Raw genomic sequence first — 15,433 nt, forward strand, 5'->3', positions numbered from 1 at the left:
CATGCTGTTCCCTCCCAGGGCCGCACTCTGTCGAATGTCAGGCTTCCCAGTAACTCTTGTCTCAGGCTTTGTGTATCTCAACTCATTTTTGATGTTTCCTCTCCTTCAGGAAGACCCATGGATCTGATTGTGACTGGATCAGCTGGTATTTGCCTCACTGGTGAGTTCACAGCTATAAAAAGTGTCCTCTTCTGAGGCGGCCTTGATCCAAGGGTGGAGTACTTCATGGGTCCAAGGTGTCTGTGGCTTCTTAGGCTTCCTTAGTTCTCTCAAGGGCTGCTGTGTGACAAGGAAAGACAGTCAGACCCACAGGCAGTCTGTCTGGACCACAGAACGGACAGAATCAGGGCCTCTTCACACGGAAGAGGGCGCGGTCAAGAGCCCACCACCACCAACGCCTTGGCTGCTGGGGCTGGGAGGCAATGGTGGCTCCCTTGCCTGTGAGACTCAGTGCTCCTGCTGCAGCGGCTCTGTCTGCAGGAGGCTCTCACCCTGGGCCGTGGCCTGTTCCAGCTCAGTTTGGAGACTGTCTGACCCAGAGGGAGGAAGGCAGTTAGGGACCAGGCCTGGTGGGGGCCTGCTATGTCAGCTATTGAGCCTGAACCAGCTCTATTCAGCTGGAAAATGCAGCATGACCTCTCAGCTGAGGTCATTCCCCCATTCCCCAAGGGAGAAAGGTCAGAGTTCATCTGGACGTGGATTTTCATCTCATTTTCTCAAATTTGCTAGAAGATGAGTGAGAACTACAGTTGCTAGACAAGAGAATATATCACATTTCTACAGTCATGTGGATCCACTAATTTGGGGAAAAATAACAGTGTAGCAATGTGTGAGTAGCAGTTAAGGAGAGATAACCATGGCCTTGATTAGGTAACAGGTGAATGTGAGCAACATGGGAATCTGAATGTAGACCCTCTGGGGAAACCTACAAAATAAAAGCAGTGAAGGTTCTACTTATTCCTACAATACAGAAAACTGCCTTGATCGACTCCTCAACCCATAAATCTTCTTATAACCAGAAAACTCTTTTCACAGGAAACGGGTGCACACTGCCGAGAGTCTGTGATCAGCAGGTCTGAGCTGCATGCAGATCTGCACAAAGGTAGGAACTCCTCTCTAAGGGTGGTGTTCTGGAAGGAAGATAAAGTGGCAGGAGCACACACGTTCTCCACAGCTAACCTCCTCCTGCCAGATTTAGGACTACATTGGGAGATTTGAGGGACACACAGGGGCCAGGGGACCGGGAAAATACCAGAAAGCTCAGAAAGCAAAAAATCAGTAAACAATGCCCAGAAACACTAAGGATCAAACAGTGTTTCTGGAGAAGTTCTTGTTAACTGGGCCAGCACAATACACTGAGGTGATCTTATCTGGCCGTGGCTGAGAGCCATCCAGACAGCAAGAATCCCCCAAAAGGAAGAGATCCAGTCCTGGTGACCCTCACGGTTCTAACCACTTCTCCCAGATTGCGCTCCTACCTCATCTCAGGGACACAGAAGTGAGGCTGCAGCTTCTCTGCCAGGTCCCTCGGCTGCGTGACCAGCGCCTTCTGCTCCAGCAGGTTCTCCAGGGTCTCACCCAGGCTTTCTTGCCCCTGTTCATTAAAGGTTGTGTTCTCTGTGGAGGGTTGCTCACTCACATGCAGACGCACAAACTCGTGAACACACACAAGTGCATGTATGCACACATACAAGTACACTGTAATGCGGGAAAAGTTTAGATTCCCGGTTAATATAAGGAGCAATCACCAAGGATGTTGTTGAGACGAAGGTTAACTTTAGTTGGATGAGAGAACACACAGTGGGCCTGACAGATAGGCAGCTCAGTCACTGAAGTGCCTGTCCTGTTAACCTAATGCAGACACAGGTGGGCCTCTGGGGTCCTGGAACATTAGCCACCCCTGAGAGGAAGTTCCGCAGGCTGTGTAGAGTAGGAATGTTTCCCAGCACAGGAGCACTGGATGGAGGTAGAGCAGCTCACTGGTCTTGTTCACTGCTTCCCAGTTTCCTCCAAGGTGACCAACTTCCTCCAGACAGATCTCCCTTTTCCACAGGCTGCCAAATATTCGACCCAAAGCAATGAGCTCAGGACATTAGAAAACCTCCACAACCAGGAGTCAAAATAAGCAATTCCTCCCTGTAAGGTGATTGTGTCGGGGATTTGTCTGAGTAACAAAAGGATGGCTAAGACATGGCCAAATGATTGCATGTATTATTTCAAGGTGAACAATGTTCCATGTAAGAGCTCAACCACATTGTAGTTTTTCATTCATCAAAGGATGGACATCTGGATAATTTCTACTTCGAGGCTAATCTGAAGAATGCTGCTATGACCCTGATGTCCCCTAGCTTCTCTGTGGACATTACCTCATGTTCTGGAATCACTGGGTCACCTGGGGACTGCAGTTTAACTCTCTGAAGAACTGGGTGTGGCTTCTCACTACCCTATATCATTAGATCCCCAGCAATGTCTGAGGGTCTTCATTTCTCCCAGCCCTACATGGGGCTGATTTAAACTCACAGTGAACAACTTTGAAGAAGAGCAGTTACTGAGTGCTCCAGACACAGCGCATGGTGAGTGCTTTAGCCCATGGTGAGCCTGAGAGGGGAGCACTGAGACCCCCATTCTCACACCGCAGCCCGGCTCTGGGACTTCTGCTGGACTGAGATGCAGCTGGGATCACACTGCAGGTCAGAATCTCTCAAGGAACAAATCCAGGCCAAGCTCCAAGGCCAAGGTTAACTGAGCCAAGGTTATACAATGGTAGAAAGAAAACGGTAATAGACAGTGCTGATGAGGACAAAATCAGGGTACAGAGAGCACACAGTGAGCCACCTGACCATTGAGTGTGCAGTCACCATTCACCCAGAGCAGAGAAAGGACACAAACTTCCAGCCAGCCCATCCTGCCTCTCAGCCACCTTGATTAGCCACGTGGCCTCCTTCTCACCTTTCTGTACCACACTCTTTTAGTTTTCTCCAAAGCCTTTCCTTGCAGATATTCTTCCTCTACACATACTGGAAACCATCAAGTTACAGTAGTTTTGTGTCCATTTGTTCTAGAGGGCAAGGTGGTCATGCAGAAACACAGCAGTGGCGAACGATATTGGATGGATGCAAAGTGAGACAGCACAGTACTGTCTCAATAAAGAAGGACTCGTCATTGTTAAAGGTATTTCATAAGTAAGCACATATATGACAAAACACATGCATCTATATATATGCATATATCTCTAAAGTGATGAGGCCATAATTTAGTGCTGAAATTGTCTGCATTACAAATGCCTTGTATAATGACAGCCTTAAACTGGTGCCATTATTTTTCAATGTAAAAAGACAAGAATGACTCCAAGGTTTTCCAGGATAATGGATGAATGAGCAGTCCCTTAGTTTGCATGTAGGTACAGTCGGAACACCACAAGTGGACTCTGCACTACTTTAACAGAAGTAGGTTTTTAATGTAACAGCATAAGTCAGTGTCAGTTATGATGTATTTGGGGGAATCAGTTCACTAAAAACTGTGTGTAATCATTGTACAGTAAATGCTTTGTAGGTTTCCCCCTACTAAGTATGTAAGAGGAAAATATAGAAATGATAAATATATAAACCAAAATATCACAAATTAAAATTTAAATATTAAATATATGTGTAAGTATAGTTCACTAAACGGCAGTGGTTTACACATTTGTAAATGAATCAATAGATGAAATGTCTTTGTTGTATGAATGTGTATCCTTTGGGTATATACACAAGAGTGGACTTCCTGGATCTTGAGGTAGACTGACTCCCATTTTCCTAAGAAAACACTATACTGATTTTTAAAGTGGCCACAGAAGTTTCACTCCCACCAGTAATGGAGGAGTGTTCCCTTTCTTCACAACCAGCACAGACCATCATTGGTGTTTTTGATTTAGTCATTCTGGCCAGTGTAAGATGGTAGATCCAAGTTGTTTTGATTTGCATTTCCTTGATGACAAATGATGTTGAGCACTTTCTTAAGTAATCTGGCATTAGGGAAAGGTCCAGAGATCTACAAGGTTGACCCCAACTAATAATCTAAACAATAGTCCAGAGGCTCCCTTAAATGCCCTTCTCTGATAATGAGATTGATGACTACCTTGTATGCCATTCCAGAGCCTTCAGTTAGTAGCTGATGGAAGCAGCAGCAAACACCCACAGCTAAACACCGAGCTGAAATCTGGAATCCAGTTGCAGAGAGGGAAGAGTGATAAAGAAAAGGGTCAAGGTCAGGCTGGAGAAACCCACAGAAACAGCTGTCCTGAACAAGTGGCTGCTCATGGACACAGGCTGATAGCTGGGAAACCAGCATAGGACTGTTCCAGACCCCTGAACATAGATGTCAGTTTATTGGTCTGGTTACTCTATGGAGCCTCTGGTAGTGGATCAGTATTTATCCCTACTACAGGAATGGACTTTGGGAGCCCATTTCACATAGAGGGACACTGTCTCAGCATAGATACATGGGGGAGGGTCTAGGCCCTGTTCAAATGGTATGACAGACTTTGAAGATCCCCTATGGAAGGTCTCACCCTCCCAGGGGAGCAGAAAGGGGATAAGGATAGGGAGCCAGTGGGGCCAGGGGAGGAAGGGAGAGAGTGGGAACTGGGATAAAAGAAGCTTGTTTTTCATTTAAATTTAAAAATGGAAAGAAAAAATAGAATTTTCTATTTGGTTCTGTACCCCACTTTGTAATTGGATTGTTTGGTGTTTTGGTGACTAGCTGCTTGAGTTCCTTGTGTGTTTTGGAAACCAGCCCTCTGTCAGATGTGGGGTTGGTGAAGATCTTTTCCCATTCTGTGGCCTGCTGTTTTGTCTTGTTGACTGTGTCCTTTGCAGAAGCTTCCCATTTATTAATTGTCCATCTCAGTGTCTGTGCTAATGGAGTTATGTTCATGAAATGATCTACTGTACCAATTCATTCTAGAGTACCTCCCTTTTGACAAGATATTTCTTTACACAACAAGATTTAATCAATACTTATATATAAATGCAGCATTACACAGGAATCCCAGGTGAATCAGAAACTTCTGTCTACAAACAGACACACACACAGAGACTTTCACACATATTACCACCATACTCACAAAACAAAAACAAAAACAAAACAAGAATTAACAATCACTGGTTATTAATGTCTCTTAATATCAGTGAACTCCATTTGTCAATAAAGAAGAGTAAATAACCAAATGTATGTGAAAACAGGATCCAGCTTCCTGCTGGATACAAGAAACACACCTCAACTTAACTGACAGAAATCATTCCACATTAAAGTGTTAGAAAAAGATTTTCCAATCTAAAGGAGCTAAGAAGCAAGCTATTATAGATAACCTAAAATCTAACAAAATAGAATTAAAACTAAAATTAACCAAAGGAGACGGAGAAGGAAATTCCATATTTATCAGTGAAAAAACCCATACAGATGAGTCTTAATTCTGAAAATCAATATCCCAAATAAAGGGCACCCACATTTGTAAAAGAAGCATTACTTAAGCTTAAATCACACATTAAACTCACACATCAATTCTGGGAGACTTCAGCAACTCACTCTTACCAACGAGCAAAAATACCAGACAGAAATGTAACAGAGAAAAAGAGAACTAACAAATGCTATGACTGAAATAAACTTAATAGACATCAACAGAACATTTCACCCAAACACAAAATGATTTAAAACTGACTTCTCATCACCTCCTGGAACCTTCTATAAAATTAACCACATACTGGGTCACATGGTGAATTTCAACAGATAGAAATTTTGGAATAACCCCTTGTATCTTATTTGATTGCCATGGGTTAAATTTAGAGTTTAAACACAACACAAAACCAAGTAAAGCCTGAACACTCGTAGAAACTTGACAACTCTCAATTGAATTACCACTGTGTCAAGGAAAAAACAAAGAAAGAAATTAAAGAGTTCCAAAAATTCAACAAAAAAATGAATGTACAACATAGACAAACCTAAGGGACACTAAGAAAGTGGTGTTAAGAAGAATGTTCATAGCACTAAGAGCCTGCATAAAGAATGTGTAGAACTCTCATACTAGTGACTTGCAGCACATTTGAAAGGTCGAGAACAAAAAGAAGCAAACTCACCAAGGAAGAGTAGATGGCAGGACATAATCAAACTCAGGGCTGAAATCAATGAAGTAGAGAGAAAAAGAGCACCACAAAGGATCAATGAAAAATAAACAAGATAGACAAATCCTGCCCCAACTTTCTAAAGGGCAGAGGCAGAATAACAAATTTTAAAAAATCAGAAATGAAAAGTGGACATAACAATAGACACCGAGGAAATCAGAGAATCATACTACAAAATCCTTATTCCTCGAAATTACAAAATATACAACAAACCCACATTTTTTGTTAGCTGGCACATACCAAAATCAAATTAAGACCAGTTAAATAGTAAAAGAAATCTATATAGAAGCAGTCATTAAAGTCTCCTAAGCAAAAAATAAAAAATGCCAGAGTCAGGAGTCAGGCAATAGCATTACAGGATTCTACCAGAAATTCAAATAACAGCTAAAACCACTATTACTCAAATTCTTCCACAAAATAGAAACAGAAAGTTCTTTTCTAAGTTACAGTTACCCTGATACCCAAATCACACAAAGATGCAACAAAGAAAGAGAACTACAGACCGATATCCCTCAGGAACATTGATGCAAAAATACACAATAAAATGCTGGCAAACTGAATGCAAGAACAAATCCAAACAATTCTCGAAAATAATTAAGTAGACCTCATCCAAGAGATGCAGGGATGGTTAAACATAGGAAAATCTGTCAATATAATCTACCATATAAATAAATCGAAAGAAATAAATGACATGGTCATCCCATTAGATGTTTAAATGTAAATATGGTATTCTCATTAAAATTAATCTACAGATTCAAAGCAATCCCCTCAAAATTCCAACAAAATTCTTCACAGACCTCGAAAGAACAATACTCAAGGATAGCAAAAATAAAAATACCCAGGATAGCAAAAACAGTCCTGTACAATAACATAAATTCCATGGGTATCACCATCCCTGACTTTAGGCTCTACTATAGAGCTATAGTAATAATAATATAAAATGGCATGTTATTGGCAGAAAAACAGATAGGTTGATCAAGGAAATTGAATTATAGCCCCTGATATGAATCCACACACCTATGAACACCTTATTTTTGACATAGAAGTCATATTATACATTGGAGAAAAGAAAGCATCTTAAACAAATGGTGCTGGAATACCTGGATATCAGCACGCAGAAGAATACAAGGAGACCAATATCTATCATCCTACTCTATACTCGTTCCAAGTGGATTCAAGACCTCAAAATAAATCCAGTTACACTGAACCAGATAGAAGAGAAATGAGATGTAGCCTTGAATGCCTTGGCACTGGAGACAACTTCCTGAACAGAAAAACAGTAGCACAACAATTAATAAATAGGACCTCGCAAGCTTCTATAAGGCAAAGGACACTGCCAATAAGACAAAATGACAGCATACAGAATAAGAAAAGATCTTCACAAACCCCACATCTGACAGAGAGATGAACTCCAATATTATATATACATATATACATATATATGGTACAGATCTAAACAGAGAATTCTCAACAAGAGAATCTCCACTTGAAGAATTGTTCAACATCTTTGCCATGAGGGAAATGCAAATCAAAACATCTACAAGACACTGCTTTGCTCGTCACAATGGCTAAGGTCAATAACACTACTGACAGATTACATTGGAGAGGATGTGGAATAAGGTACAGGACTTAAACTTTCCAGCTAAGAACAGCTCTATAGTGATCTGTGTTGTGCCTTTACCCTAGGACTGGACATGTAGTTCTTTCCATTTCCTCTTGTTGTTTTACTGGCTTTCGAACTTGAAGGTGAATGTTCGTACTTTTCCTTAGTGCAGATGGCATAGAGGTTGCAGGTGCAGCCCAGAGCGATGGCCAGCAACAGCCCCCACACTAGGCTGCCAATGACTGCTGCTGTGATGAGCTTTCAGAGCAGTGCTTAGGAGGAGTCCCACTCACCAGTGCCATCAGCACAGCCTGGCTGTCCGTCACTCACCCATGTGTCATTCACATGCTTCTCGTGCCGGCATTGGATGTTACCAGCTGGTAATGACGGCAGCGCCCTTCATCTGCTCCATCCGCACAGAATGTCTGGTCGTTGTAACGGTCGGCGGGTAGGTACCAGGCTGTGGCAACAGGGGAGCCAAGAGGTGCCCATGGGAAATGCCCAGGTGGGGAGCCAGGGCAACCCTCCTCATCTGTGACATTGGCACAGTCCCACGAGCCATCAAGGCACTGAGCCTCACTCTAATACCGGTCACCTAGATTTTCCCTAGTCCCCAGACCTAAACCCAGGCCACAGAGTCTTGGTAAACAGTGTCCCCAAACATGGTAGGTAGCATTTAAGCCCAGGCCACAGCCCTAAGCTACTGTGCGATAGGACACACAGCCTGACCAGACAGGACTCCACAGTGACATCCTTGCCATGGCTGACGTGGGTGAGACTATGCAGCATTCACGGGGTCTCAGGGGACACAGCACCATCATATACATGCACTGTATCTCCGTAGCCTAAGTCCAGGCTTGTGAAGCACAGTCAGCCTCCCCTCCCGCCATCATGGGTTCCAGCAGCCACAGGCAGGACTGTGGGAGGGAGACTGAGGCCAGGCGTGAATATCCAGGAGAGGAGAAGACCCCACGACAGTCCTCAAGGTGAGATTGCAGGGTGGAGTTGGGCAGGGAGTAGGTTCAGGTTAGGAACGGGTCTGAGCCTCAACCTGTCTCATGAGAGCCATCGCCACGGACATGGATCTCATCACAGTGCTGAGGGGCTGGTACACAGGGGTGGTTCAAGAACTGGAAATCTTCCTGCAGGCACAGGAATCAATCTAGACTATGACAGAGCCAAACTCTTCATTATTAAACGGGAGTTTTAGTCAGGTGAGTGGTCAGAGTCCTGTAACTGCAAAATGCATCAGTTAGAGTGGAGCTCTGCAACTTCTCCATGGCGACACTGTAAGTTCCCAGTCAGAGAGAGAAGGTGACTTGGGCGTGGATGGCATGGCCTACTCCATGGATGTCTACCCTATGATGCAAAAAGATCCATATTCGACACCTCATATCACATGTTAGCTACTCCAAACAAATGCAGTCTACATACATACATGTCCATGGCATGATCATGCATATACTGTTATTGAGAAATGCATCTGTGTATTCTTTTTCTGATGGTTTTTTATTGTTTTCATTAACCACATGGTACTTATTAAAGTGGAGAGAGAGAGAAAGCAGAGAAGAGGGGCAGAGAAGGGAGAGCGAGAGAGGAGAGCGAGAGGAGGGGGCACAGGGAGAGAGCACGCCTGTGTATTCTAACGCATCTCAGGAAATGAGAACTTTCATTGTGAGAGTATAAAGAAATCGGGAAACCCACAGCTATCTGATCCTCTTTACCTTGAATGCTAGCACCCGTGCTAAAGGCAACGCAGAGAACATAACCCTCTAAAGCACATTGGGACATGGTGTCCTATAAGGTGCTGCTGCTTCAACTACATATTTCACACATCATTTTTTCAGATTCATTTGCTTATACTCAGGGGTATGGGTATTTTGGCTGCTGTCTATGCTGCACAGAATGCAGTTTCCACAAAGACCACAAGAGGGCGATGGATTCCACATGGAACAGGAATCACAGGGGCCTGTTAGCTGCTCTCTGGGTCCTTTGACAGAGCTACAAACCTTAAAACTGAGAAAGCTCTCCAGAGAATGTACTCTATGTACTTCCAGCATTGTGTAGTGTATTAGCATGACTGGATCGCCCCCAAACAAAAGAGATGTTCCTGGAAAATGTAGGGACAGCTCCATGGGGTAGGCATGGGAGATTGTATTGTGAGGCTAAGCTTTCAAGAAGAGTGCTCCTAGTTCAGGATTGTCCCTAAGCTTCTCTTACTATCAGGGTTGAAGCAGTCATGTCCCCTCTCATCCAGAGGACAATGCAGGTTAGGCCCATCAGATGAATTTCAGAATTGAGAAGACTCTCCAGGGAATGGAGGTTTGCTAAGAAATCCCTGTTGATGCACCAGCTAAGCAGTGTTCCTAGGAAGCTTCAGACTAGCATGGGTAGGAGGAGCCTGCAGCAGAAGCTACCTGCCTCTGATGGAGAGCATGTCTGTGCAAGACTAGGAAGGGAGAGGGACGGTTTATGCAGCTCAGTAAACACAGCTATTCCCATCCCGGCAGGGTCCAGTCCTCCCAGAGACTGCCAGTGTCCTAGTCCCTTTCTCTGCACACAGGAGGCCTGTTTACATCATGCCTTCTGGTGCCCTGCTGGGAGCCACCTGAGGCCTGGGGACTGTGCACTGAGAAACCTATCTCAGTGGTCCATCCCTCCCAGAGACTGCCAAGGTCTAGGTACTAGTCCTGCCTCCATCCACAGGAAGAGGAGAATCATCACAGTATTGGATTTGCTTGCACCCACCAGAAGGGAACCTTAGACTCATACCCACCAGGAGAAGAAGAGACAACTCCTGCGTCCACTGGAAGAAGGGATGGGAAGAAGACAATATAGAAACACATTCAATAACAGAAAAACCAATGTGTCACCACCAAAATCTAGGGACTCTACACCAGCAAGACCTGAACACCCCAACACAGGTAAAGCAGAAGAGAATGACCTTAAAACAACTTAATGAAAATGATGGAGGCACACAAAGAGGATGTGAGAAAATGGATGAAAAAAAAAACAAACCAAAAAATGCAAGAAATCAAATCTCTTTAAAAACTAATAGAAGCTATGACCCAATTGGTATTAACACACATCTATAGACCATTACATTCAAACACAAAAGAATATACCTTCTTCTCACTGCCACATGTAACCTTCTCTAAAATTGACCACCTACTTGGCAACATAGCAAACCTCAACAGGTACCAAAAATTGGAATAACCCCCTATATCTTATCAGACCACCATGCTTTAACTTTAGAATTCAATAACAATGCAAATTGCAGATACCCTACAAATTCATGGAATTTGAACAATGTGCAATTGCACCATTCCTGGGTCAAAGAAGAAATAAATTAGAGACTTCCTAGAATTCAATGAGAATAAAGGCACATCAGAACCAAACTTATAAGACACTTTGAAAGCAGTGCTAAGAGGAAAGTTCATAGTACTACGTGCCCATGTGAAGAAACTGGAGAATAGTCACACTAGATAATTAACAGCACAACTGTTAATAACAAAAAGAAGCAAACTCACCCCAGAGGAGAAGACACCAGAAAATTGAGGGCTGAAATCAATACAGTAGAGACTAGGAAAACAATACAAAGAACCAATGTAACGAAGAGTTGGTTCTTTGAGAAAATCAACAAGATAGATAAACCTTTATCCAAACTTATCAAATGATAGAGTGTGAACATGCAAATCAACAAAATCAGAAATGAAAAGGGGGACAGAACAACAGACACTAGGGAAATCCAGAGAATCATCAGGTCATACTTTGAAAATCTGAACTCCACCAAATTCAAAAATTTAAAGGAAATGGACTATTTCCTGGATAGATATCGCTTACCAAACCTAAATCAAGAACAGATAAGCAATTTAAAAAGACTTCAAGAAATAGAAGCAGTCATCAAAATCTCCTAACCAAAAAAACTCCTGGGCCAGATAGCCTCAATGCAGAATTCTACCAGGAATTCAAAGACCAGATAACACCAGTTCTCCTCAAAGTATTCCACATAATAGAAGCAGAAGGGTCATTGGCAAACTCTTTTTAAGAGGCTTAAATAACCTTGATACCCAAGCCACACAAAAACTCAACTAAGAAAGAGAACGTCAGACCAATATCCCTCATGAACATTGATGTCAAAATACTCAATTAATACTGGCAAATCGAATCCAAGAACACATCAGAAAAATCATCCACCATGATCAAGTCAGCTTCATCCCAGGGATGCAGGGATGGTTCAACATACAAAAATCCATCTATGTAATCCACCATTTTAAAAAGCTGAGAATCAAAAATCACATGATCATCTCATTAGATGCTGAAAAAGCCTTTCACAAAATCCAGCATCCCTTCATGATAAAGGTCTTGGAGAGATCAGGGATAACAGGAACATACCTAACCATAATAAAAGCTACATACAACAAAGCAACAGCCAACATCAAACTAAATAGAGAGAAACTCAATGGAATTCCTCTAAAATCAGGCACAAGACAAGGCTGTCCCCTCTCTCCATATCTCTTCAATATTGTTCTTGAATATATTCAATATTGTTCTTGAATATAGTACTTTCATAGCTAGAGCAATAAGACAACAAAAGGAGATCAAGGGGATACAAATTGGAAAAGAAGAGGTAAAACTTTCACTATCTGCAGATGATATGATAGTTTACATAAGTGACCTAAAAACTCTACCAGGGAACTCCTGCAGCTGATAAACACCTTTAGCAAAGTGGAAGGATACAAGACCAACTCATAAAAATCAGTAGCCCTACTATATACAGACGCTAAAACGGCTGAGAAAGAAATCAGAGAAACATCATCCTTAACATTTGCCACAAACAACATGAAATACCATGGGGTACGCTATATCGCAAGAAGTTTGAGTCTTTAAAGAAAGAAACTAAAAAGATAATAGAAAATAGAAAGATCTCCTATGCTTTTGGATAGGTAGGATCAACATAGTAAAAATGACAGTCTTACCAAAAGCAATCTACATATTAAATGCAATCCCCATCAATATCCTAGCACAATTCTTCACAGACCTTGAAAGAACAATAATCAACCTTGTATGGAAAAACAAAAGACCTGGGATAGCCAAAATCAACCCTGTTCAACAAAGCAACGTCTGGAGTCATCACTATCCCTGACTTCAAGCTCTATTATAGAGCTATAGTCCTGAAAACAGCTTATTACTGGCACAAAAAAATAGACAGGCAGACCACTGGAATTGAATCGAATACCATGATATTAACCCATACACCTATGAACACCTGATTTTTGACAAAGAAGCTAAAATTATACAATGGTGCTGGCATAACTGGATGCTGGCATGTAGAAGACTGCAGATAGATCCATATCTATCGCCATGCACAAAACTTAAGTCCAAATGGATCAAAGACCTCAACATAAATTCTGCCTCACTGAACCTCTTAGAAGAGAAAGTGGGTGGTACCCTTGAACAAATTGGTACAGGAGACTGCTTCCTGAACATAACACCAGTAACATAGACACTGAGATTGACAATTAATAAATGGGACTTCCTGAAACTGAGAAGCTTCTGTAAGATAAAGGACACAGTCAACAAGACAAAAAGGCAGCCCACAGAATGGGAAAAGATATTCACCAACCCCACATCTGACAGAGGGCTGATCTCCAAAATTTACAAAGAACTCAAGAAGCAAGTCTCCAAAAACACCAAAGGATCCAATTAAAAAGTGGAGTATAGAACTAAATAGAGAATTCTAAGTAGAGGAGTCTGAAATGGCCAAAAGACAATTGAAAAGGTGCTCAACATCCCTAGCCATCAGGGAAATGCAAATCAAAACAACTCTGAGATACCCTCTTACTCCTGTCAGTAGAGAAAAAACAAACACCAATGACAGTTTATTCTGGAGAGGATGTGGAGAAAGGGGAACACTCCTCCACTGCTGGTGGGAGTACCAACTCGTACAGCCACTCTGAAAATCAGTATGGAGATTCCTCAGAAAAATGGGAATCAGCCTACCACAAGACCCAGCCATTCCACTCTTAGGCATATGCCCAAAAGATGAACATTCATTCAACAAGGACATCTGTTCCACTATGTTCATAGCAGCAGTATTTGTAATAACCAGAACCTGGAAGCAACCTAGATGCCCCTCAGATGAAGAGTGGATAGAGAAAATGTGGTACATTTACACAATGGAGTACTGCTCAGTGGAAAAAAAAAAAAACACTGGAATCTTGGAATTTGCAGGCAAATGGATGGCACTAGAAGAAACCATTCTGAGTGAGGTAACCTAGTCACAAAAAGACAAACATGGTATGTACTCACTCATATATGGGGTTTAGACATGGATTAGGGGAGTGCCAGCATACAATCCCACTGCCAGAGTCTGGGAAACGGGGAGTACCCTAAGAGTGATGTGCATGGTACCCCAGAGAAGGGGAGTTCAACAGGATCTCCTGAGTGGATTGGGAGCATGGGGTAGGGGAGAGTGAGCTGAGAAAAAGAGGGGGGGGGGAAGAGTGGGGGAAGAGGACATGAGGTAGCAGGAGGGTTGAGTCAGAGGGTAATAGAGAACAGGATGAGAGATACCACAATAGGGGTTGGAGGAGAGATCTGGCACTAGTGAGATTCCCTGAAATCGACAAGGATGACATCAACAGGCAAACTAAATAATAGTGGAGAGGCCACCTTAAATGCCCTTCCCTGGTAATGAGATCGAAGGCTACCTTATTTGCCATTCTCAAGCCTTCATCCAGTGATTGACGGAAGCAGAGGCAGATACCCACACTGAACTCCTGGAACCCAGTTGCAGAAAGGAAGGAATGATGAGCAAAGGGGTCAAGACCAGGCTGGTGAGACCCAGAGAAACTGCTGACTTGAACAAGGGGAAGCTTATGATCTCCAGACTGATGCCTGAGAGCCCAGCACGGGACTGATCCAGAGCCCCTGAATGTGAGAGTCACTGAGGAGGCCTCGGCAATCTATGGGTCCTTACGGATAGTAGATCAGTATTTATCCCTTGCATACAAATGGACTTTGGGTGTCCATTCCACACAGAGGGATGTTCTCTCTGCCAGGATACATAGCGGAGGGCGTAGGCCATGCCCTGGATGAAATGACAGACTCTGGAGATCCCCATTGGAGGGCCACACCCTCCCCGGGGAGTGAAGTGGGAACTGGGTGGGGGGCTTAGGGAGCAGGGAAGGAGGGGAGGGAGAGGGAGCTGGGACTGACATGTGAAGCAAGCTTGTTTCTAATTTAAATAAAAAGATTAAAAATAACACTAATTGAAATTTAAATTTTATGTGTAAATATAGTTAACCAAATGGGCAGTGGTTTACCCACTTGTAAATGAAAGATGCCATATTTCTACAGTTCAACACACTTACATCCAAACAATGTAAGGCTTGGAATACAAACCGTTACCGGGTTGAGTCATTGAGCTGGTGTAGACGCCTGGCCTGGACAGACTCTGCCACTTCTTCTCTACTGCAGCCTAACAGAGCATCAATGCTGGAGGCCGTGTCAAAGCGTTACAGCGAAACAGAGAAGACCACAATGACACAGGAATATTACGAGGATGGTTCCTGGCTTTGGGGAAGGACAACATTCACTTTACTGGAGGAGCAACTCTTCCTGTGTTTTCACTGCCAGCTTGCATCTGCTTACACAAATCAGGATAGAC

General features: G+C 43.0%; 1 pseudogene; it reads right to left on the bottom strand.

Moving 5' to 3' along the window:
• Positions 1 to 1,474: 1,474 nt before the first annotated feature.
• Positions 1,475 to 8,918, bottom strand: LOC101823123 (annotated as a pseudogene).
• Positions 8,919 to 15,433: the final 6,515 nt, after the last annotated feature.

The sequence above is a fragment of the Mesocricetus auratus genome, unplaced genomic scaffold (assembly GCF_017639785.1).
Source record: "Mesocricetus auratus isolate SY011 unplaced genomic scaffold, BCM_Maur_2.0 Super-Scaffold_100006, whole genome shotgun sequence".
Lineage (NCBI taxonomy): Eukaryota > Metazoa > Chordata > Mammalia > Rodentia > Cricetidae > Mesocricetus > Mesocricetus auratus.